This window comes from Lacerta agilis, chromosome 11, assembly GCF_009819535.1.
Source record: "Lacerta agilis isolate rLacAgi1 chromosome 11, rLacAgi1.pri, whole genome shotgun sequence".
Taxonomy (NCBI): Eukaryota; Metazoa; Chordata; class Lepidosauria; order Squamata; family Lacertidae; genus Lacerta; species Lacerta agilis.
The window spans coordinates 47521261-47544273 of NC_046322.1; positions in this window are offsets into that span (position 1 = coordinate 47521261).

The window sequence follows — 23013 nt, forward strand, 5'->3', positions numbered from 1 at the left end:
AGTAGGCGAAAACCAAATGGCAACAGCCAATCAGCCAGATGGAAAAATTCCTACTGGGCCTCTGCCCCAAAAGCAGATGACCCCATGACAGGCAGTTGCAAGGTCAAAGCAGAGGCCTATGAAAACGGGGGGGCGGGCGGGTGATCCGAAGCTCGCAGCCAAGAGAAGGATCACCCTGCGTGCAGAGGATTATAAAGGACGCTGGTCTGTCCATCACAAATTTACGCTGGTCTGTCCATCACATCTAGCTTTGCCCAGAAACACCTCCTGACCCTATTGCAGCTAAGGCCAGCGTCCAGCCCCTCCCCACAGGACAATTAAGTGTCTTGCCAGGCCCCGACCGCAACACGTGCTCTTAGAACCCGATTTGTGCAGTTAGCCTCACATCTAATTTGGCCATGGCATGTTCCTGATTTGCACTACCCTCAAGTTGTGCAACTCATTCCTTTATCGAGTGTTTATGCGGATTGTTCAAAAGCATGAATGATCTGTAACTCATATGCACACACTTCTTCAGCCAACTCTCTTAGAGTTTATCTTATCCCTGACCATTATGTACTAGGCTGATAAACAGCAGAGCAGATACAGGCCTAATATGACTTGAACTTCCTGTGACTTTTAATTAAGGAATGTGGGTTTTGGTGAACTGGAGGAATTCTCCTTTAGTTCATAGCTACATTCCATGTGTCAGCGATGTAAGTATTCCTTTAGATCATCTAAGGGAAAGAGGTGGAGAGGTGGAGAGAAGCTGAATATTTCATGTAAGATTAAATTTATCTTTTTTTTCACGTCAGAAGCGATAAGCAAAGCCAAATACCCCGAGAAAAGGAATGATCCTTCAAAATGTGGGGTGGGGGGAAGATTCTTGACATTTTAACAATAGCAAGCTATTAATATAATTCACTTTGCGTGAACGCGGTCACAATGCGCTTTCAATGCAATTTTCGTGTGTGTGTTTTGTGTTTTGCTTTGCATTCAATATATTTCCGTCACATCAGATCCAAGGCTAGTGGCAGCAGACTCTTTGAATGCCTGCTTCTAGCGAGGAGGAATTAATTCAAAACATCCCTTTCGCAAATGACAAAATCCAAATAAAACGGATGAATGTTGTATGCAAGAGCATGACAAAGGCTAACAGAGCAATTTCAGGATTTGTTACCCACATGCTGGCAATGACAAAATAGTTTAAACAATATTGCTGATGCCTCAGATAGTGTAATCCTGCACAAATGCTAATAAATATAGACCCAGTACAATCTTTAAGTCAGTGGGGTAAAAGCACTCTAAAAAAGCCTGCAGCGAGTGAGATGATGGTTTTGGTTGGTTTTTTTTTAAGGCTAGCTATGGTAATTTTAATACAGGTCATACCTTGGTTTTCGAAGAGCTTAGTTCTCGCGAACCAGGAAGTGAGTGTTACGGTTTGCGAACTATTTTTGGAAGCCGAACGTCTGACGGGGCTTCCGATTGGTTGCAGGAGCTTCCTGCAGCCAATCAGAAGCCGTGCTTTGGTTTCGGAACAATTTGGAAGCCGAACGGACTTCCAGAATGGGTTCTGTTCGACCTCCGAGGTACGACTGTACTATGAAAAGCAAGGGTTTGAGTGACATAGAACTCTTTTACAGGCCAAGGAAAACAAGTGAAATATTCTCAAGGAATATTGTCCTTCTCAAGCCTCATTGCAACAAATAGATACTATCATCTTCTATGTGAGTCATCACAACGGTGCTTACACAGAAGAATTCCCCGGTGGATTGTGCCCAGTGCCAGCCATGTATGTTTTTAGAACCAAAGAAAAATAACAAGTAGTCTGTGATATGCAGATACTATAGTTGCGTGTCGAGGTCCCCAATCCACCCCTCAAGTAAAACACACTTCACACCATATATAAGTTTAAGGTTTTTTGGCATTATTTTGGCCACAACTTTATTGAATACAAAATAAGTGAGTGGTTGCTTAGGCATTGGTTAAGACTATCTGTCCCGCTGGGGACAGAACTGACATCCACCCGCCTGTGAAGTCAGTATAGGGGAAAACACTTTGGGGAGAGAATGTGCGCCCGTTCTCCCCAAATGCTCCCAGGGGCTCTTGCGTGGGCCCTGTCCCCCAACCGGGGGAAACGGACAAGCATGGTGAGCCCCTGGATTCCTGTAACGGAATTCCCCTCGCAGCAGCAGCTTTGAAGGGGCAACCACAGCCAACCTGACCCTTCGCAGCATAGGAGGGGCAACCACAGCCAACTCTGCCCCTCCTAAACCAATTTATAACCAATGCCTAACCGCCAACCTTACAAGTTGTGACTAATTGCTACGCAGTAGGCGAAAACCAAATGGCACCAGCCAATCAGCCAAATGGAAAAAATTCCTACCAGGCCCCTGCTCCAAAGCAGACGACCCCATGACAGGCATAGCAAGGTCAATGCAGAGGCCTAATAACAGGGCGGGAGGGCGGGTGATCCGATGCACGAAGCCAGGAGGGCTCCGATGCTGAGTGCAGGGTCATTTAAAGGCTCTGGACTGTCCATCAACAAGTTGCAACATATGAATCTCCCCAACGACAGCCAGAGCCCAATCGCAGTAGTGGCCATCCATACAAACCCGCCCAGCAGCAGAGGGGTGACTTGCTAGCCCCCACTGCAACATGTGCTCTCCATGAAGGAGAACACGCTTTGTCAGGAACAGGAAATACCGTCCAAGTGTACCAAGGGATAGACCCAAAATTATGAAAGCCTTGGGAAATGATATATAATGAGGTGGAAAAAAATGTTTAAAATAACTTCCCCCAAAACAAACAAACAAATAAAACCAGAGGCATTTCCATTAGGAATTGTTCAGACCGGGGTTTCCAGGAGTCATAAAAAATTATTTTTGTATCCAAAAACAGCGGCTCCAATTTTGTTAGTCCAAAAGTGGAAAGTAAGGAGGATTGGCAACTTCAGATGATAGAATCTGCAGAGCTAACAGGTCTAACAAGCAGTATAAGAGAACAAGAAGAACAGGTATTTAAAGGGGAGGAGTGGAAAATCTTTGTTGAGTGTATTGAAAATAATTGTGCACAGTTAAAAACGCTGGCAATATTAAAGTAATTCAACAGTATAACATACTGTGAAATGTTCTAAGAAAGGTAAATTGAATTAGCTGGATTTATTAAAACTTTGCAGAAATGCTGGATGAATTAAACGAACCTTGGAAGGGGAGGGAGGGAGGGAAGTCAATGAACATTTGGTATAAGAAAAGACGTTTCATTTGAAATGTAAAACTTGATAATTTAATAAAAATTATAATACCAAAAGAATTATGAAAGCTGTCCTGGCTTCTGATTTGATCCCAGAATGTCCCTGTTTCCCCCACCCTGTTTCCTGCCACTGCCGAGTTTGGGGAGGAGGATGAGCCAGCAGTGCTTCAGCTGCAAGAGAGCATCCTGCTGCCATCCTCCTCCTAAGGAGGTGTAACAAACTAAAGGACATCATCCTCTTTCTATGCTCCTCCCGATGGAAACATGCAGATGGGGACAGATATACCCCTTCTTTAAGTCTTTTACATACTGTCTTCTCTTGTATATTATTTACTACAAAGCTTGATGACTAAGCTCCTTAACAACGAAACGCCGAATTACCGGAATGACGTCCAAGCACTGAACCACTGGTATATCACAAGTGAATTCTTTATTTACTGCACTTGCTATTGTTTAAGATAAAACCTATTTGGGGAAGAAACTACTTTTGCCATTTTCATGGACGTTTATTGTTTGTTTACAGATAGTCGCCTTAGTGATATTATCTTGTGTCGATTGCAGTAGTCATTGTCGTCTTCTTCTTCTTCTTCTTTGGCGATCACTTGTAGCCAAGTAAGATTGTCTTCCATAAACACAGTTTTAACAGTGAGTCTGTAAGTGACTGTGGAGGCCAGTTCTGAATCCACACGTCCTTCCACAGTGGGGACATAGGTTTCCGGGTGGGAGTTGATCAAGGTGAGGGTTTGCCAAGCATGCCTTCTTCTTAGCATGTTTCTCCCTTTCGTCCTGAGTTCGAGCCTCTTCAAAGCCCACGACAACTTTGGTAGTAGTCATTATATCACCACCCTGTTTATTGTTTTATTGTCCTCCTCCCTTGGGCAGCTAGTAGTGGATGCTGGAGAATGGATGTGAAGGGGGAGGCGGCTGGTGCCACATGATGCCCTGGCTCTGAGGGGCAGGCAGAGGACAGGGCTGCCCTGTGTGGGAAGAAAATAGGAGTGCAGCACAGCACGGCGCAGGGAATATTGTCACCTAGAACCAGGCATTCCCTTCACCTGCCCCGACAGAGCACACTATTGCAAACTCAGCATTCAGTCTCACAAGTGAGCGCACGATCCCACCTTTTTAAAACCTTGCAAGGAGGGGAAATTTGTTGGGACATCTTTGTCGTTCTGCCCACTTCCAAACATCAGGCCCTGCTACTGAACTCTAGAACTCCTGAGCAAAATCTGCTGCAGAGCCTGTAGCCTTACTTGCCTGAAGAATTAGCTCTTACTTGCAGGGAAGATCCTCTGTTTGTGTGTGTTTGGGGAGGGAGCCTGAAAAAAAATGGGTTAAAATCAGTAAATTATTTTCATAAGGCTTGCTGAACTAACCAAGTCTAAAGATGGTGCCTAGAACTCATTAGAGACAGTGCCAGCCTGATTCTACAGTGGTACATCTGGTTGCGAACGGGATCCATTCCGGAGCCCCGTTCGCAACCTGAAACGTCCACAACCTGAAGCACCTAATCTGCGCACGCACGCAGCACGCTTCGGTGCTTCCGCATATGCATGAAGTGCCAAACCCGGAAGTAACCCGTTCTGGTACTTCCGGGTTCGGCGCATTCGTAACCCGTGCCGAACGCAACCCACAGCAAATGCAACCAGAGTTATGACTGTATTAGGTAGAAATTTCCATAACTAAATCCACTTTTTAAAAAATCAATGATGGTCAGACAATGCCAGGCTCTATCAGACATGTCTCAGTAGCAGATCACAAAGATCTGGCAGGGGTATAGTGAATAAGATGACCACACTGGCCCCAGGTTGTTTAAAGATTTATGTTTAATTTTGCTGCCACATAAACCCGGATAACACCATTACTGGTCCCAACAACATCAAACACACCATCTCAGGACTATTTAATTGCTCATCTTCCAACATTGTGTATGCAATCAAATGCCAACAGTGCCCTTCAGCTCTCTATATTGGACAAACAGGCCAAACCCTACGCCAAAGGATAAATGGACATAAATCTGATATCAGGAATCACAAGACAGAGAAACCAGTAGGAGAACACTTCAATCTCCCAGGACATTCTATAAAAGATCTCAAAGTAGCTGTCTTAATACAAAGAAATTTCAGAAATAGACTGGAAAGAGAAGTGGCTGAATTGCAACTAATCACCAAACTTAAAACCATGGAGAAACCTGGTTTGAACAAAGACATTGGATTCTTATCTCATTATACATAACAAAGCTATCTTTAGCCATCTCACCCCTTGCCTTTCCCTGCAAGACTAATTGCAGCCGTTTAGAGTCGTCAACAGGTTTCCCACACTTATCAGCCTATCACCCATTCCCACCACCCTTCTGAGTAAATACCCCTCCCCACTCCCCCACTATATTTAAGGATCTGGTGACTTCTGTTTCAGTGTATCTGAAGAAGTGTGCATGCACACGAAAGCTCATACCAGGAACAAACTCAGTTGGTCTCTAAGGTGCTACTAGAAAGAATTTTTGATTTTGTTTTGATTGTGAGCATAAGCACCTTTGGCTGAGCAGCCCAGGAGGTTGTCTGTGGTGCCCCGGAGCCCAAGCGCTGTTGGTGGAGGTTGTGGGGGCTAAGGCCGCAGGCAGCCTCGCAGGCTGCGCTGCAGCCCGGGAGGTCGCCCACAGTGCCTGCGTGCCCTGGAGCCCAAGCGCTGTTGGTGGCCACCTCAGCCTCTGTGGGCAGCTGCTTCCTCGGCAGAAAGCAGTCAGTCTCGGCAGCATCAACCCATTTTCTTTCCTTGCCTTTGCCCCGCCCACAGCCCACAGCCAATTGGCCAGCTGGGTTGGGGGCAGGACGAAAGTCCCAAGGCAAGGAGGGTGGCATCCGGGACCTGGGAATTCCGCCCAGCTCTTGGAGAGAAGCTTCAATAAGTTTATTATTATAATATTTTTCCCATTTGTCACCCCCCTCTGTGGTGACACACGGGGCGTCCCACCCCCACCGCCCCCCCTTGCTATGCCCCTGAGGCCCAGCCGGGCCTGGTGCAGCCACAGAAAGGCCCGACCGGGCCCATTGTAGCTGTGCGAAGGCCCAACAGGAGACCCACCATAGGCCAAAGAATATTGAGGGCACAGTCCTCTCCTTGAAAATTGGGGGGCCCTCGCCCCCCACTCAATAGTGCCCCTGCACGATAGCATGGCAAAACAATAGCAAATATTGCTGGACTCCCAAATCCCACCAGCCCCATTCAGCGTGGCCAACAGTCAGGAATGATAAGAGGTGTAATTCAACAACACCCAGAGGGCCAAGAGTTGGAAAAGGCTTCCCTAAGAAGCCAAAGTCTTCCACACGGCAATATAGTCCATGATATGCAACTCTGACATTTAAGTTCTGTAAACCGAGTGCAAGTGTGGCATATACATATGTCTACATATATTAATAGGACATCTGTGTTATGTTTAGTGTCAGGAAAGCACTGTGCTCTGCACTCTCCCTCTCTGAATTGTGTCCAGCGAGCCAGGGAATGAGCTAGCCGTCTAGGAGGACAGAAGCATCTCGTGTGCTGCAGCCTTCCAAAGCAGCAGGAACATACGAGGTTGTAATTCTGCCGACATTTGCAAGGTCTTAAAAAGTCACTGACTGCCTTTGCTCAGAAAACATCTGCAAAGCCAGCTGCACATGGACAACGCCAACGACTAAGAGGAAAACAAGGCAATAAATTCTGTTTTTAAAGTCATGATGACAGGCACAAAGGCTGCTGAATGGCCGTTTTTGCGGAGAGATAAACATGAAACCTCTGCTGCAGTGGGAGGAATGGATGGACGGGCAGATGGACGATGCCCAGTTAGATCTTTAAGGAAAATATTGGAAACAGTGGTGCGTGTGTATTTTTGTATACAACTGTCCACAAGCAAAGTGAGTACACTCTATCCGAAGCAGAATCATAGAACTGTAGAATTGGAAGGGATCACGGGTGTCATCTAGTCCATACCCCTGCCACGTAGACACCACAAAGCTTAAACTAAAGCTCCCAGGGGTGCCTCCGTGCTGTGGTTCTGGTTCAAATCGCGCTCTTCCCAACTGATTTTAGCTATGCATTAATAGCAGGAGAGGAGCAGTCCCCCTCTTTCCCTGCACAGCAGCCCCAATCTAAATCACGTAGAGAAAGAGATGTTTTGAGAAACAGAAAAGGGGTGGAAAGCTTGAGCAACAGACCTCCCATGTCACATCTACTTTGGACATCAGGTGCCTTTCCAAAAATGTTGACACAGGAACACAAACCATCCGTATTGAGAAGCGCAAGCCCTGCAAGGAGCTGCAAATGGGGTGTGCTCCCAGGAGAGTCCCGTGACCCCTTCCACGATCTCACCCTGAAAAAGTGTTTTCTTTGGTGCGAGATTGCGGCACCCAAAATGGCTGCCACCAAGGTCTCACACAAGAAAACAGGATACCCCTTTTTTCAGGACACTTGGCAGGTATGCAACTGGCCCCCGGGCCTTCTGCTGTGCGGGCCTGTTTTGACGCAATATTTTTTTCTGCTGCTCATATGCACTTCAAGTCACAGGCAAACACTTGAAGCAGAAAGCCACAAAGCTGATCTGAAATGCTTAGCCATTCCCTGAGTGTTCTCACCTCCATTAATTTTTTATTCTTTTGTACGTTTGGGAAGGATAGATTTTTGGAAGGACGGATCAAAAGGTAGCTGTGCCGTTTTGAGCCTCCTGTTGAGAATCCAACAATTGCAAACTGAAGCATCCAATTGCAGACTGGCAAGTGTAACTTTCATTCTCTCGCTTATAAAGGTGGAAAAGTATGAAGGAAATTATTCTGAACTTCTGCTTGTTTTCAGATTTATTTTTGGTCAAATCCTGGCTGTGTCTATCCCATTGGATTCCCACCCCCCTGCAATCCATGAGTGGTTTATGACTATTGGAAGGAACTTCGGAACTCTGTGGCTTAATCCATAGAACCAGGAACTCATCAGAAGGTTGTGCATCCGCTGCCTAACATCTGAGTCCTTTCATTTCCCTCACAACTTTAAAAGTTATCGGAGTTAACAGCAGGCACACAAGCAAAAGCAATGGTGGTAGAATAAGCCACAATGTAGATATATCTACCTAATATTAATAAATGCAAATTAAATATGGTAAAACTTAAAAATACACATCTAATGCTTGATGGTTACCCGACCACCATTGCAAGCATTGGCAAGAACCCTGAAGGTGGGAGCAAGTGTGTTAAAATTAAAATTATCAATAAAAGGCAGTCAAATACTTATTTAACTAAAGGAGCATCTCCACCATCATTCAGCACAGACACTGGGGTCCAGCTTCAAGGACCTTCTGGCAGTTCTCTCATTGTGAGACCAGGTGTCAAGGAGATAGACAACCACACAACTTTTAGAAGAAATCTGAAGGGAATTTTTTTCATGTTTGGTGTATGTCTTACTGTGTTTTTATATTTTGTTGGAAGCTGCCCAGAGTGGCTAGGGCAACCCAGTCAGATGGGCAGGGTATTATTATTATTGTTGTTGTTGTTGTTGTTGTTGTTGTTGTTGTTGTTGTTAGGAAACATTCAAATGATAATTAAAATCAACAGAGATGAACATACATGCCAGCATGCAACATGTGTAGATAAGCTTGCCTAAGCAAAAACATTTAAAGAATACAGCCCAGTGTCAAAAGTGTTGAAGTAAGAGTAGTGAAATTGAAGCTAAGAAGCTCAAATCATATATATATCTGACCCCCTTCTTTGGAAATTAAACCAGTGTCTAGACTATAACATTCAAAAACTTTACGTGCAGAAACTTATAGTTAGAAATGAATCAAAACATATTTACAGTCGCATGATCATTCAAGCATGGGCTTAGAGTCTCTTCTACTAACTTCCAAACAACTATATTTTCCTCTCTTTCCAGAGCTCAGCACTTTCAGCCTTCTGTATCTCTTGACTATTCACACATTGGCCACCTCATAAGAAGGGAAGACTCACTGGAAAAGACCCTGGTGTTGGGAAAGATGGAGGGCACAAGGAGAAGGGGACGACAGAGGATGAGATGGTTGGACAGTGTTCTCGAAGCGACTGGCATGAGTTTGGCCAAACTGCAGGAGGCAGTGGAGGATAGGCGTGCCTGGCGTGCTCTGGTCCATGGGGTCACGAAGAGCCGGACACGACTGAACGACTGAACAACAACATTCACACATTCCCATACAAGGGAAGCAAACCTTCCACAATTTGACAGTATGTAAAGATGCCAAGATGCAGTAAGAAAAGCAAACATCTGAAGCAGAACAAGGAGGTATGAGCCAAGGTTGTTTGTGTATTTAATCCTTGGCCATTTCGGTACTTAAACATAAATTGCAATCTGACCTATACATAAACCAACGAAAGCATTTACAATCTGAACCATCTTTACATAATAATCTGGTACATGATCACAAGATGTTTAGAACAGCATTAACTTTTACAAAATGTTCCCTAGGGTTTTTTCGTTCTTTCTTATCTAGATATTCAGGCAGTAGATGCCATTAACTACACATTTACTCGGTAGCAAATATTTTATTTTTGAAAGAGTGGCTAAACAAAAAGTACCATTCTTCAAAAATGGCACAACGTGTGTCATGAATAATGTAGACAACTCGCTACTGATCTTATCCACAGTCTGAGGTTAGATGGCAGCGAGGCTTTGAAAAAGACACTTGCTGAGGTCAGTGAAAAAGTTTCTAAATTATGAGTAAGCAGGAACACTTCTTTAGGGAGGGAACAGGGTTGCCATGCCCCATCTTAATATTTCTGAAAAAATTACTCATCACTTGGGAAGACAGGCGAACTAATGCCAGTGTACTGGAAGAAGCAAAGATCACCAATGTTGAAGCAATGATTCTTCAACATCAACTTCGTTGGACCGTTCATGTTGTGCGGGTGCCTGATCATCATCTTCCAAAGCAACTACTCTATTCCGAACTTTAAAAATGGAAAGCGTAATGCTGGTGGTCAACAAAAGAGGTTTAAAGACTCTCTCAAGGCAAATCTAAAAAAATTGTACTATAAACACCAACAACTGGGAAAAACTTGCCTGCAAGCACTCCAATTGGAGAACAGCCTTTACCAAAGGTGTCATGGACTTTGAAACAAAATATAAAAAAAAATCCTTCCAGTAGCACCTTAGAGACCAACTAAGTTTGTTCTTGGTATGAGCTTTTGTGTGCATGCACACTTCTTCAGATACACTGAAACGGAAGTCACCAGACCCTTAAATATAGTGAGGGAGTGGGGAGGGGTATTACTCAGAAGGGTGGTGGGAATGGATGATTGGCTGATAGGTGTGGTAAACCTGCTGACGACTGTTAACGACTGCAATTGGTCTACAGGAAAAAGCAAGGGGTGAGATGGCTAAAAATAGCTTTTTCGTGTATATATCATGTATCTGTTAAACAGCAGATTAACAGAGCCAGACTGATACCCAGAGAGAACTTGCTGCAAGACAGACCCCCCCCCAAAAAAAAAAATAACAGAACACCACTATAATTACATACAGCTCCCAAGTTAAAACAGTTCAACGCATCATCAGAGATCTACAACCTCTCTTAGACAATGACAGTTCTCTTTCTCAAGCTCTGGGAGGAAGACCCTTCATCGCCTACAGATAGCCACCCCAAATCAGCTTCAATCCAAACTGGGGAAAAGAACAGCCTAGCTGTGTCTTAAGCTGTCAATGTGTACCCAGCCTTGGACTCTGAGAGAGCCACATCTCAGATCCCCATAGTAACTTCCATCACTAGAACAGCTGTGGATATTGAATTTCTGTTGAAAAAGATCCATGAATGAGCAATGAACGAATTATGTGCTTCAGTTAATATTAACAGTGGAGTGCCAACTGGGTGTCTAAAGATGCAAAAAGTCGTGGTGATTTAAATTACATCTAATTCCGAGACACGTTCATTAGATTGTGGTTATTTCATCAGTACTAAACTCTGCCAATTCTGAGGAATTGGATGTTTTAAGAGAACAAAATAATCACACCCCATTCTGAGCAGAGAAAACATACCATTCCTGTGAACACAAAGCTAGAGATAGATGGACTAAAATTGGTACCCAAGAGGAGAGCCTTTAGGCATGCGCATGAACTGGGATTTATGTGAGATACAGAAAAAGCAGTTGTTGTTTTATTTTTTATTTTTATCAGAATTTATTGACATTTTCACAAAATAACACAAACCCGACCCCCACACCTACAAATATCAACACAAATACAAATACACATAATGTCAGGATTCTTCTTCTTGTCTGTACACCTTACTAAAAAAAAAAAATTTCTAGTTCTAAATCTTGACGTTTGACTTCCCCCGCCTGTACACCTTCGGTTTTAAAACAGTACACTATTTCCTTAACAACTTTTCTCTATAAAAAATTTAACTTTACTTAAAAAGAAAAAACGCCTTTGTCTTAATCTTTTCATTATAACCTAAAACTTAACCAAGTATTCTTACAGCTAAATTTATTTCTTCTATCATTTATCATGCTGCTTTTAACTTAAATTCAATATCTCCTTGCTTATTTAAAAAAAACTTGTAATTAACAGACTTCACACTCCGATTTCGGATACCATGGCAGACCATCTATATTATACATTAATTGGTTCAACCCACTCCCCCTCTGTCCATTGCCTTCTCCTGTCTTTCACCAGAACCGGATCTCCTATTATATTCTTCTGAATGTCCACAGATCCAGGTTGCATCCACAACAAACCCTGCATCGAGCTCCAAGATGTTCATCCTCTCCATTCTGAGCCTCTCCGTACCTTTGTACCATACTTCTTCTTCTTGTAAAAATCTTAATTCTATGTCCCTCGCCCCCGAGCTGCCACCTCGGAGTCTGGATATTGAAAATCTTTCCGTTCCAGGGCTGCTGCCACCCCCTGAAATCGGCCCCTGTTCCATTCGGATTTGCTCAGCCATCTCAAACCATCCTTCCAACACACCTTCCAGCTCTTTGCAAAAGTCTGTTTCCATTGAATAAAACTTTCGAAAAGCCTCCTCTGTGGAAAACAAATTCTTTCCGTTTATAATCCCACTCAAGGCTCTTAATTTTCGATCAAGCAGTTCCAGTTGAAAGACAGTAAGCTTTTCCTCATCCCCCCAGTCCTTCAGTGCCAACTTAAGCGCAAAGTCCAACATCTTCGGGGGGAGGTGGGTATCAAGTTACGTTTCCTGTCTTTTCCTTCCTTTGTCTCAATTTTTTCCTGCGCAAGTCCAGGTCGCCGCCATTTCTTCCGATGCCGGAGAATAAAGACCAAAACCTCAAATGGAGATATTTTTCCTCCAGTTAGCCCCCAAAAGGAGATCTCAACAGACTCAGCTTTCAAATTCCAAATACTTCCAATTGATTGTTGTAGCAGCAGTCACTTAAAGAGTTAATTTCTTTCACCACCCGAAGGGAGAGAGGCGGGCTGCCTTTCTTCTTAATCCCAGAGCTTTCCCGGAATACAAAGAGTCAGTCAATTACTCACAGCTTCTGGTTTCTTAGCAACTCCTTAATGACAGGTAGAACAGAGACGCTCACCACGGACTTTGCCGCCGCATGTAAACATCCCGGTTGGGGCATGTCCCCTAAAGCCCGGCTCCGTAGTCCCTTCACCCCCACTCCCCCTTTACAGGGGGCGCGGGGGAAGGGTTCGGAGCACAACGGGCACAGCCGGGGAGCCCAGGGCACGGGACGCTCTTCCCGCGCCCCAATTGGAGCCCCGCTATGCGGCTGCAGGGCTCCTAACCCCCGGGATGAGCTGGGTGCTTCGCAGCCGAAGCAGCCCACGACCATCCATAATGGCGCCAGCCGCCGGAAGTCAGCAGTTGTTGTTTTAAATGGTAGAATATTCTCTGGATCAGATAAATGATAATTATGTCTTGGGTGGTGGAGTAGAGAGCCAGCGTGGTGTAGTGGTTAAGAACGGTGGACTCATAATCTGCCGGACCGGGTTCGCTTCCCCGCTCCTCCACATGCAGCTGCTGGGTGACCTTGGGCTAGTCACACTTCTCTGAAGTCTCTCAGCCTCACTCACCTCACAGATACAGGTAGGTAGCCATGTTGGTCTGGCATAGTCAAAACAACATAAAAAATAAAAAAAATTCCTTCCTTTCCACGATATTCTAATTTTTCGAGTTTCACCTGTAAATTATGGTTGTAAAGATATGCAGATTTTATTTGTTGCTGGTGTTTGTTTATCCAGGACATGGAGTTGTTTGTAGCAGAGCTGAGCCAAAAATACGGATGTGTTTTACCAAAAAAAGGGGGGGGAATCAACTCCCCCATGCACATTTCAGCCATTATTAAAGAGGAAGGGCTGCAAAAAGAATAAACACGAAGACATCACCTTCACTCTTGTTTGGCTTGGTTACATACAGGTGAAACTAAAAAAATTAGAATATAGTGGAAAGGTTCATTTCTTTCAGTAATTCAACTTAAAAGGTGAAACTAATATATGAGATAGACTCATGGCATGCAAAGCGAGATATGTCAAGCCTTTATTTGTTATAATTGTGATGATTCTGGCGTACAGCTGATGAGAACCCCAAATTCACAATTTCAGCTTTGGGGTTTTCATCAGCTGCTTGCCATAATCATCACAGTTATAACAAGCAAAGGCTTGGCATATCTCGCTTTGCATGTCATGAGTCTATCTCATATATTAAACTCCAGTAGCTATTGAAAACAATTGCTTACATAAATGGAATTTTCCATGATATTCTAATTTTTCGAGTTTCACCTGTATTTACATTGTCATTTCTGATTGGCTGCAGATGATGGTCAGGAAGCTTATTCAGAGGGAATAGGCTTGCCCACACTTTGAGGGGTTTGTGACATTATTTTTGGCATCATAACACCATTGTAGTGGCTACATAATTCCCAAATCATGTGGTTAGCAAGAAGAACCCTGCTGAGAGTGAGGTTGATTCAGAAGTGGCTGCTAAAATCAACACTGGAGCATGCTTTGAAGCACACTGGAGCAAAAATACATTTTTCTCGGACTATGTGAGCATATTTCAAGGACACTGGAAGCCCCCTTTTCGCAATGAAAGCGTTGAGCCATTAAAATTTTAGCACAGCTCTCGTTTGCAGCAAGCATGTGCCTTATCATATGTTGTATTATGGATAGAGTTCCCCGTTAAGATCATTTCCTCTTCTCTTCTCAGATTCTTTGACTAAGTAAAAGGTTAAGTCATTACAACTCTAGGGGGGGGAGCTTTTCAAAAGCTTGGCATTTGCTAGGGCTGCAATTATGTCGTTTTCACTAGTCATTTGACCAGTTCATGTCAGGGTAGCAGCATAGTGCGGATTTAAAACACCAGTTGAGAACTGCAATTTATGGATATTGAATATTAGAGTTTTTTAAAAAGAAGCCTAAAGTCTTCCGGAAAGCACTGCCAAATGAAGGGATAATTCCCTGAGTCTAATAGGAAGACAAGAAAGGAAGGAGTCTGGAAGTCTGTGGGCTGTGAAGCTGCCATCCATCTTTCTCATTCTGAGCTACTCTACAGATGTAAATATTGTCAGAGTCTGATATGTAAGATTTCCAGATTTGGAGCTTACTTACATGATATGGGTGGTAGCCAACAATGCGTGAACTGGTGGAGAAAATATACTTTTGCCCAATTGCAGACAATTCCCTCTTCCCACTGTAGCCCCTGACAATGCAGCTCAGACCCTCCATTTGTCTCTATTTTCCAGGGACAGTCCCAGATTTACAGAAGCTATCTTGGTTTATGATTTGATCCCGGAATGTCCCGCTTTTCCTTAGGACGTCCCTATTTTCAACTGAGAAATGTTGGAGGAGATAAGTAACTACACAACCCTCTCAGCACCCAAGAGGGTCTGTAGGGAAGGAGGCAGTCGTTCAGATATTTGGGGCCTGTTCTATTGTGCGTATTTTGCCTTCTTCAGGCTTCCTCAACCTCGGCCCTCCAGATGTTTTGAGACTACAATTCCCATCATCCCTGACCACTGGTCCTACTAGCTAGGGATCATGGGAGTTGTAGGCCAAAAACATCTGGCGGGCTGAGGTTGAGGAAGCCTGGCCGCCTTCTTGCACAACATTGGATACAACCCTATGCTGTCTTGAACCTCAGTCTCTTACAAGTTTCTATGATCAAGTGCTGAATCAGAGACTAAAGTGAGTCTCCCGATTCAACAGCTCCCAGGAAGATCAGGGGCCTCATCCTGTTAGGGAATACAAATATACCTTAATCCATTCAAATATTCATTTACACTTTCATCTGGTAGTTTATTTTACTTCCAGATGGGTAGCCCTGTTAGTGCTGTGGAGCAAAAATAAGGAATAATCTTGTGGCATCTTAAAGAAAAAGTTAATGTTAGTGGCCCATCATAAAGCCATCTATGGCTGCAATTCCGTGTCTACCGTGTCTACTCAGAAGTAAGTCCCATCAAATGCAATAGGGCTTAGAACCAGAGTTAGGACTGAAGCCTCTCTCCTTCAATTAATCACCTATGTCATTTTTATTGCAACATTCTATTTCATAAAATGAATATTTTATACAGGAAATGGCTGTGTGTGCGTGTCTGCTGAAACACGATGCTCAACCTAATTTATGTTTTAATTGTTTGACATCTTGAAATAGTTTTGTGTGCCAAAGTATTCATACCATGTGAAAAAGAGCAATAATGAATGTTGTGTTCCATTGGTTTTAAAATTCAGCTGGGATTTGGCTGTGAGCGCCGAGTGGGGCAAGAGCACTCGTAAAACAAAAAAAACAAAACAAAAACAAATATTTAGGGCATGAATGGATCATCAAAAAATCCAGTTCCAGATGGTTTGCCCCACTTTATTTAAATGTTTAGAAACCACACAACAACAACAACAACAACAAACAAACAAACAAACAAAACAAAACAAAACAAAACAAAACAAAACAAAACCATTAAGACAGTATGCACCATACAAATATACAAAACGAGCTGGTAAAAATAAATTCACATTGCATAGCTTTGTCTCAACAACCCTTTCGCAAAGAGTCTCAGGTTTTAAATGAGGATTTTAGATAAAGTACCGGTTTGTACTGTAAAGATAACAAAAGTGATCACTTCTTTCCATGTGAAAATCACAACAAGGAAGGTTGCATTCCATTGGTTTTATTTAAAAAATTCACAGTAAGAAGCAGGTTGAGGCTGCAATCCTTACCACAGTTACCCATGAGTAAGCCTCATTGAATTCAGTGGGACTTACTCGAGTATGTTACTTGAGCTGAGCGCTTTGAGCTTTCTGGGCATTTCTGGACTTGTGATTCCAGGTCAAATTCTCACACAAAGATGATTTTGATAACATTCGGCAACTTTCTTTGCTTTCTTTAAAGTTGCTTCAAAGGTCCAGCCTGCTCAGCCAATCGCCGATTTTCTCATTTATGTCCGCTGCCCTTAGTCATTCACAAGTTGATTTCCTTTATTCTGTTTTCTTGAATCATTTGCGTGAAGCAACCCCCATTGATGGCAAGAGATGTCTTCAAACATGGCTTCTCTTTCCCATTTCTAAAAAACATTGCACCAGCTTGTAAGAAATGCAATATGGAGAAGTCCGCTCGGTTTTGAAAGAGAATAGGGAATGGCCTTGCAGTAAGCGAATGTAAAATACTTGTGGTCCGCGTCTATCAGTGGACACCTCCAAACTTGAAAGAAACACTTCCCCCCGCCCTCATCCAAATTTTAAAGACAGAATCGCCTTAGTACCCTAGAAAGAATCTCTCACCCTGCTTTATTCTCAAAGAGAATATGGAATGGTTCTCCAATAAGCCAAGGGGGAAAGACTGGTACTCAAGTCTTTCTCAGATGTTTCTCAGCAAGCCTGGAAGGTTCAATACAAAAGAGAGCCTTTGTTTCCAAAGGTCGGTAAAGCCATTCTTAATGTTTCCCCCCACAGTTTCCCTTCTTTCATTGTGCTACTATCTCCCAGTATGTTAGAAACAGGAATAAAATAATATCCTGGTTGGTATTTTTCTTTCCCTTTCAAATAAAAGCAACTCATACCTTCAATCAGGCATAGGCAAACTCGGCCCTCCAGATGCTTTGAGACTACAGTTCCCATCATTCCTGACCACTGGTCCTGTTAGCTAGGGATGATGGGAGTTGTAGTCCCAAAACATCTGGAGGGGCGAGTTTGCCTATGCCTGCCTTCAATGAACATGTATTTCTTCTACACATAAAACACTGCGCCAAATTGTTTCTGAGTTGTCTCAAAGTTCTGTTTGAGTCTTTGAATGTAACCCATTGCCATTGCATTCAAAAGAAGTTGTGCTACTGGTGTCAATTTATCTGCATGTGTCAAAAGAAGTTGTGCTACTGGTGTCAATTTACCTGCATGTGTCCATTCCCAGTACCACACGCACAAAAGTATTGTTGACAGCTCCTCAAGGTGCTCAGCCTGTCTAATTCATCCTCGAGGGATGCTATGCCTCGCACCAAGTCAGGGCTAGGCGTGATTTGTCTGGAGAGAACCAAACTGTGAGCTTGGGCTCAGACTCTTAAGATTTAGTGTCAGGAGTATAACGTATTCCTGGACACAGCAGAGTTAACCGCAGACTTTTTCTGGAAGCTTCTGGCTGTTGTGTGATTAACTGGACAGCACAACGCAGGAACTCAGCAACTCACTTGGATAACTATATACAGTATTTATTGAAGCAACTAGTATCCATAAGTTACTATGTACAGACTATACAAATAAAAGAAACAAAACATAAAACCTTTCCTCTCTGTCTCTCTCTCACTCATCAACCTACACTGACCACTTACAACCAACACAAGCTCTCACACAGAGCTCACTCTTTAGGAACTCATTGACCAATCACAGGTCGTTGCTAAGGGTCTAGAGAGAGAGCAGATCTGGGCTTTCTGCCAACTGGTAATTGCTTGAAGATAGACAGCTGAATTTCTGCACGTAGGCAATTTGAAATCTCTAACACAGACTTCATGACAGACCACACCCTGGCTTGTTTCCTGGCAGTATAGGAGGAGCAGGGTAGGAATGGAGTGGCAACCTTTCAGCAGTGTGCCCCAACATGCTGCGTGTTCACGTTAAACCATAGTTTGTATGTAACTGTCAGGGACACGCCCTGCAGAGAGGAATCTCCAGAGGAGGAGGAATTGACTGCACCTGAGCCTCCAACTTCAGAGGAGGAGGAATTGGCCAAGAAGTAGGAGGCGGAGCAAGCGATTAGAGCAGAGACAGGCCAGCAGGAGGCAGGGAAGGACGTGGCGTATATCTGGGAGGGGTCAGAAGCCAGTCGAGTCAACTGACTCTGAAGGTGAAGGATGAATTGTGGAAGCTTGCACTGTTGTAAGCCTGTTACTGAGAAATAAACCTCAGCTACTTAAACTGCCAGAGTTCTGTACCTACAAACAGCCACCCAATCTCAAACAGCTCCTCACCCACAATAATACAACAACAGGACTCAACATGGACACTGGTACCAGAGCCTGCAATAAACCCAGATGCCAACTTTGCTGCCACATAAACCCGGACAACACCATTACTGGTCCCAACAACATCAAACATACCATCACAGGACTATTTAATTGCTCATCTTCCAACATTGTGTATGCAATCAAATGCCAACAGTGCCCTTCAGCTCTCTATATTGGACAAACAGGCCAAACCCTATGCCAAAGGATAAATGGACATAAATCTGATATCAGGAATCACAAGACAGAGAAACCAGTAGGAGAACACTTCAATCTCCCAGGACATTCTATAAAAGATCTCAAAACAGCTGTCTTAATACAAAGAAATTTCAGAAATAGACTGGAAAGAGAAGTGGCTGAATTGCAACTAATCACCAAATTTAAAACCATGGAGAAACCTGGTTTGAACAAAGACATTGGAGTCTTATCTCATTATACATAACAAAGCTATCTTTAGCCATCTCACCCCTTGCCTTTCCCTACAAGACTAATTGCAGCCGTTTAGAATCGTCAACAGGTTTTCCACACTTATCAGCTTATCACCCATTCCCACCACCCTTCTGAGTAATACCCCTCCCCACTCCCTCACTATATTTAGGATCTGGTGACTTCTGTTTCAGTGTATCTGAAGAAGTGTGCATGCACACGAAAGCTCACACCAAGAACAAACTCAGTTGGTCTCTAAGGTGCTACTGGAAAGAATTTCCTATTTTGTTTTGCCAGAGTTCTGTGTCTTGTGTGGGAGAAGCGCTAAACCTGACAGTAACCATGGTTAATATGATGTGCAAACTAGGCCATCTACCAAAGCCAGGCATTGCAACTGTGCGAAGACTTGCAACCATTTCTTTACAGTGGTACCTTGGTTCTCGGACAGCTTAGTTGTTAAACAAATCTGCTCCCAAACACCGCAAACCAGGAAGTAAATGTTCTGATCTGCAAATGTTTTTCGGAAGCCGAACGTCCAACACGGCTTCCGCTTGAGTGCAGGAAGCTCCTGCAGCCAATCAGAAGCCATGCCTCGGTTTTTGAACAGTTTCGGGGGTCAAACAGACTCCCGGAACGGATTAAGTTCGAGAACCAAGGTACCACTGTACTTTAAAGAAGACTCAGAAAACTCCCTCCCATCAGCATTCAAAAGTTTTTCACTTGGGGAACAGTTTTCACAAGGGATGTCATAACAGAGGCAATCATATGACACCTTGAAATTAAAAAATGTCCTTTCTTGTAATTTGAAGCCCCGCTAATCGTCGAAATAGAAAGTGTTCTCCCACAGTTTCTTTTCTGGGAACTGCAAAACAGAGAATTCTTGCACACAGTTAAGGTAACCTTGGAAATGTATGTGGGAGTTAATTATGTTGCAGAAGGTTTTTTTTTTAAGAAAAAGGAAAAGATCTGTGGCCATATTCCTTTAAGAAAGGTATCTTTAATCTTTACTTTGGCAATGGATTTCACACAGATTCTTTTCCAGTCTTCTTTCGTACTCTTGCAAATGAGAAAGTTCTTCGCTATGACCTACATTGCAACTTCTTAAAGAAATTCTTTGGCATCCTGGCTTCTTCTTTCTGGCGGGAAAGGAACCGAAGTTATTGATATGCCACACTGTCACCTAGTGAACAAACAGATTCATTGCTTCTAATGGGCAATGATGACCCAATCATAGCAAAACACTTTAAGGTCCCATTGAGTTCAAAGGGGGACCATTAAGCGCATGTGTTATTCTCCAGCTGAAAGCCATGGAAGTTAAGGTTCCTTTATGCCAGCTGGATTGTGCTCACCATTTACAATTACTGTCCATGTTTTCAATGAAACCATTATTTAACCTGAGAACTCGTCTTAGTAATTCCTGACCTTTTGTATGGGCAATCTATCCTGAAGATATTTATATTTTGAGGAGTTTGTGATCTAACCTGGTTTCCCTTCCTGCCTCTGATTGCTTCCTGCTCCCTATTTATTGATGGCTGAGAACAGCCTTTAATTCCCTAATCTGTAGAAAGAAGTGATAGTTCTGGGTACCTTCACCTTCTCTGATGTTAGACATTGTTTGGAGAATGTGAGGCCTTGAGAGAGGTGGCTAATGAATACCGTATTTTTCGCTCCATAAGACGCACTTTTTTCCTCCCAAAAAGTAAGGGGAGGTGTCTGTGCGTCTTATGGAGCGAATGGTGGTCCCTGGAGAAGGGGGTGTTGAAAAGACCCCGCTCAGCAGCTGATCAGCAAGAGATTGGGAGAGAGATAAGACTCCCCGGCTCCCTTTGGGCCCTGCCCCCCAGCCCAGGCCTCCATTGTTGAATGTGCCTGCAGAGGGAGGCTGTTTGTTTCCCCAGCCACATGTAACTGGCTGATTAGATTATCTTTCGGCAAACTGTAGAAAGGGCTCCTTAAGAATCTGCAGAAATGTGAGTTGAACCCCATAAAAACGGGGCTTTTCCTCTTGCTTCCCCCCCTTTGCAAAAAAGCTTTGCTTTTCCCCCTTTGCAAAAGCTTTGCTTCCCCCCCCCCTTTGCAAAAGAAGCTTTGCTTTTTCCCCTTTGCAAAAAAAGCTGCACAAATCTGAGATGATCCTCAAAAAACCAGGGCTTTTCCCTTTGCAAAAAAAGCTGCACAAATTTGAGCTGATCCTCAAAAAACCAGGGCTTTCCCCCTTTCCTCCTCTAAAAACTAGGTGCGTCTTATGGAGTGAAAAATACGGTAGTCTGCATGTAGCCAGTCAAGCAAGCCAGGCAGGCTAACAGGATAGCTATCTATAAATCAGATGGTGTTGGGCAGAGTCTAAGAAGCTCGTGCCACGGGGCTGTGCAAACTGACGCTACCTGGGGGAGTCACTTTGCCACTTCTTGAGGGCTCCCAAGTGGCAGATTAAGGTGCTTGCTTGGTATATATATGTTGCTTGCTGTTTAGAATAAAATCTTTAATCTTCTCACTCACTTGTGTTTTGTACTACTTCTGAATCTCACTTTAAAGAACCACCTTGCATTTGGCAAGACACCTTTCCTCCTGTCATAGAAGTCATCCTGCACTCATTTGACGTTGTTTCAGAGCACGGCTGGCCAGTTCTTATCTGGCTTGGGGTATTGGGGTATCTGGCTTGGGGTATTGATCTTAGTTTTTTTGATGTTGAGCTTCAAATATGGTCTGAAGCTCAACATCCAAAAAACTAAGATCATGGCCACTGGTCCCATCACCTCCTGGCAAATAGAAGGGGAAGAAATGGAGGCAGTGAGAGATTTTACTTTCTTGGGCTCTATGATCACTGCAGATGGTGACAGCAGTCACGAAATTAGAAGACGCCTGCTTCTTGGGAGGAAAGCAATGACAAACCTAGACAGCATCTTAAAAAGCAGAGACATCACCTTGCCGACAAAGGTCCATATAGTTAAAGCTATGGTTTTCCCAGTAGTAATGTATGGAAGTGAGAGCTGGGCCATAAAGAAGGCTAATCGCCGAAGAATTGATGCTTTTGTATTATTGTGCTGGAGGAGACTCTTGAGAGTCCCATGGACTGCAAAAAGATCAAACATATCCATCCTTAAAGAAATCAGCCCTGGGTGCTCACTGGAAGGGCAGATCCTGAAGTTGAGGCTCCAATACTTTGGCCACCTCATGAGAAGAGAAGACTCCCTGGAAAAGACCCTGATGTTGGGAAAGATGGAGGGCACAAGGAGAAGGGGACGACAGAGGATGAGATGGTTGGACAGTGTTCTTGAAGCGACTGGCATGAGTTTGGCCAAACTGCGGGAGGCAGCGGAGGATAGGGGTGCCTGTCGTGCTCTGGTCCATGGGGTCACGAAGAGTCAGACATGACTGAACGACTGAACAACAACAAAATTGACAGCAGGTGCTCATTACATTACCAGTAAAGATCTGAATGGTCTGGGCAGTAGTGGACCTACATTTTGGGGGCCCTGAAGCGTGAACTGTTATGAGGCCTCCTTCGCAACCAGCAATGAGGTTTGGGTAACCACTGTTTCCTTCTTCAATGGGGTTGTTCCACGACGGATCATCACACCTTTACAACATCTGTGCTACCGACTCTCAAACTTTGGGATTGTTGAAATATATACAATGAAACACCAGACAATTTGAGTTGGGCGGCTCAAATGGGGCATGGCGCTGTGGTCTAAACCACTGACCCTCTTGGGCTTGCCAATTGGAAGGTTGGCGGTTCGAATCTGCACGACGGGGTGAGCTCCTGCCAACCTAGCAGTTCGAAAGCACACCAGCGCAAATAGATAAATAGGTACCACTGCGGCATGAAGGTAAACGGCATTTCCCGTGTGCTCTGGTTTCCATCACCATGTCCCGTTGTGCCAGAAGTGGTTTAGTCATGCCGGCCACATGACCTAGA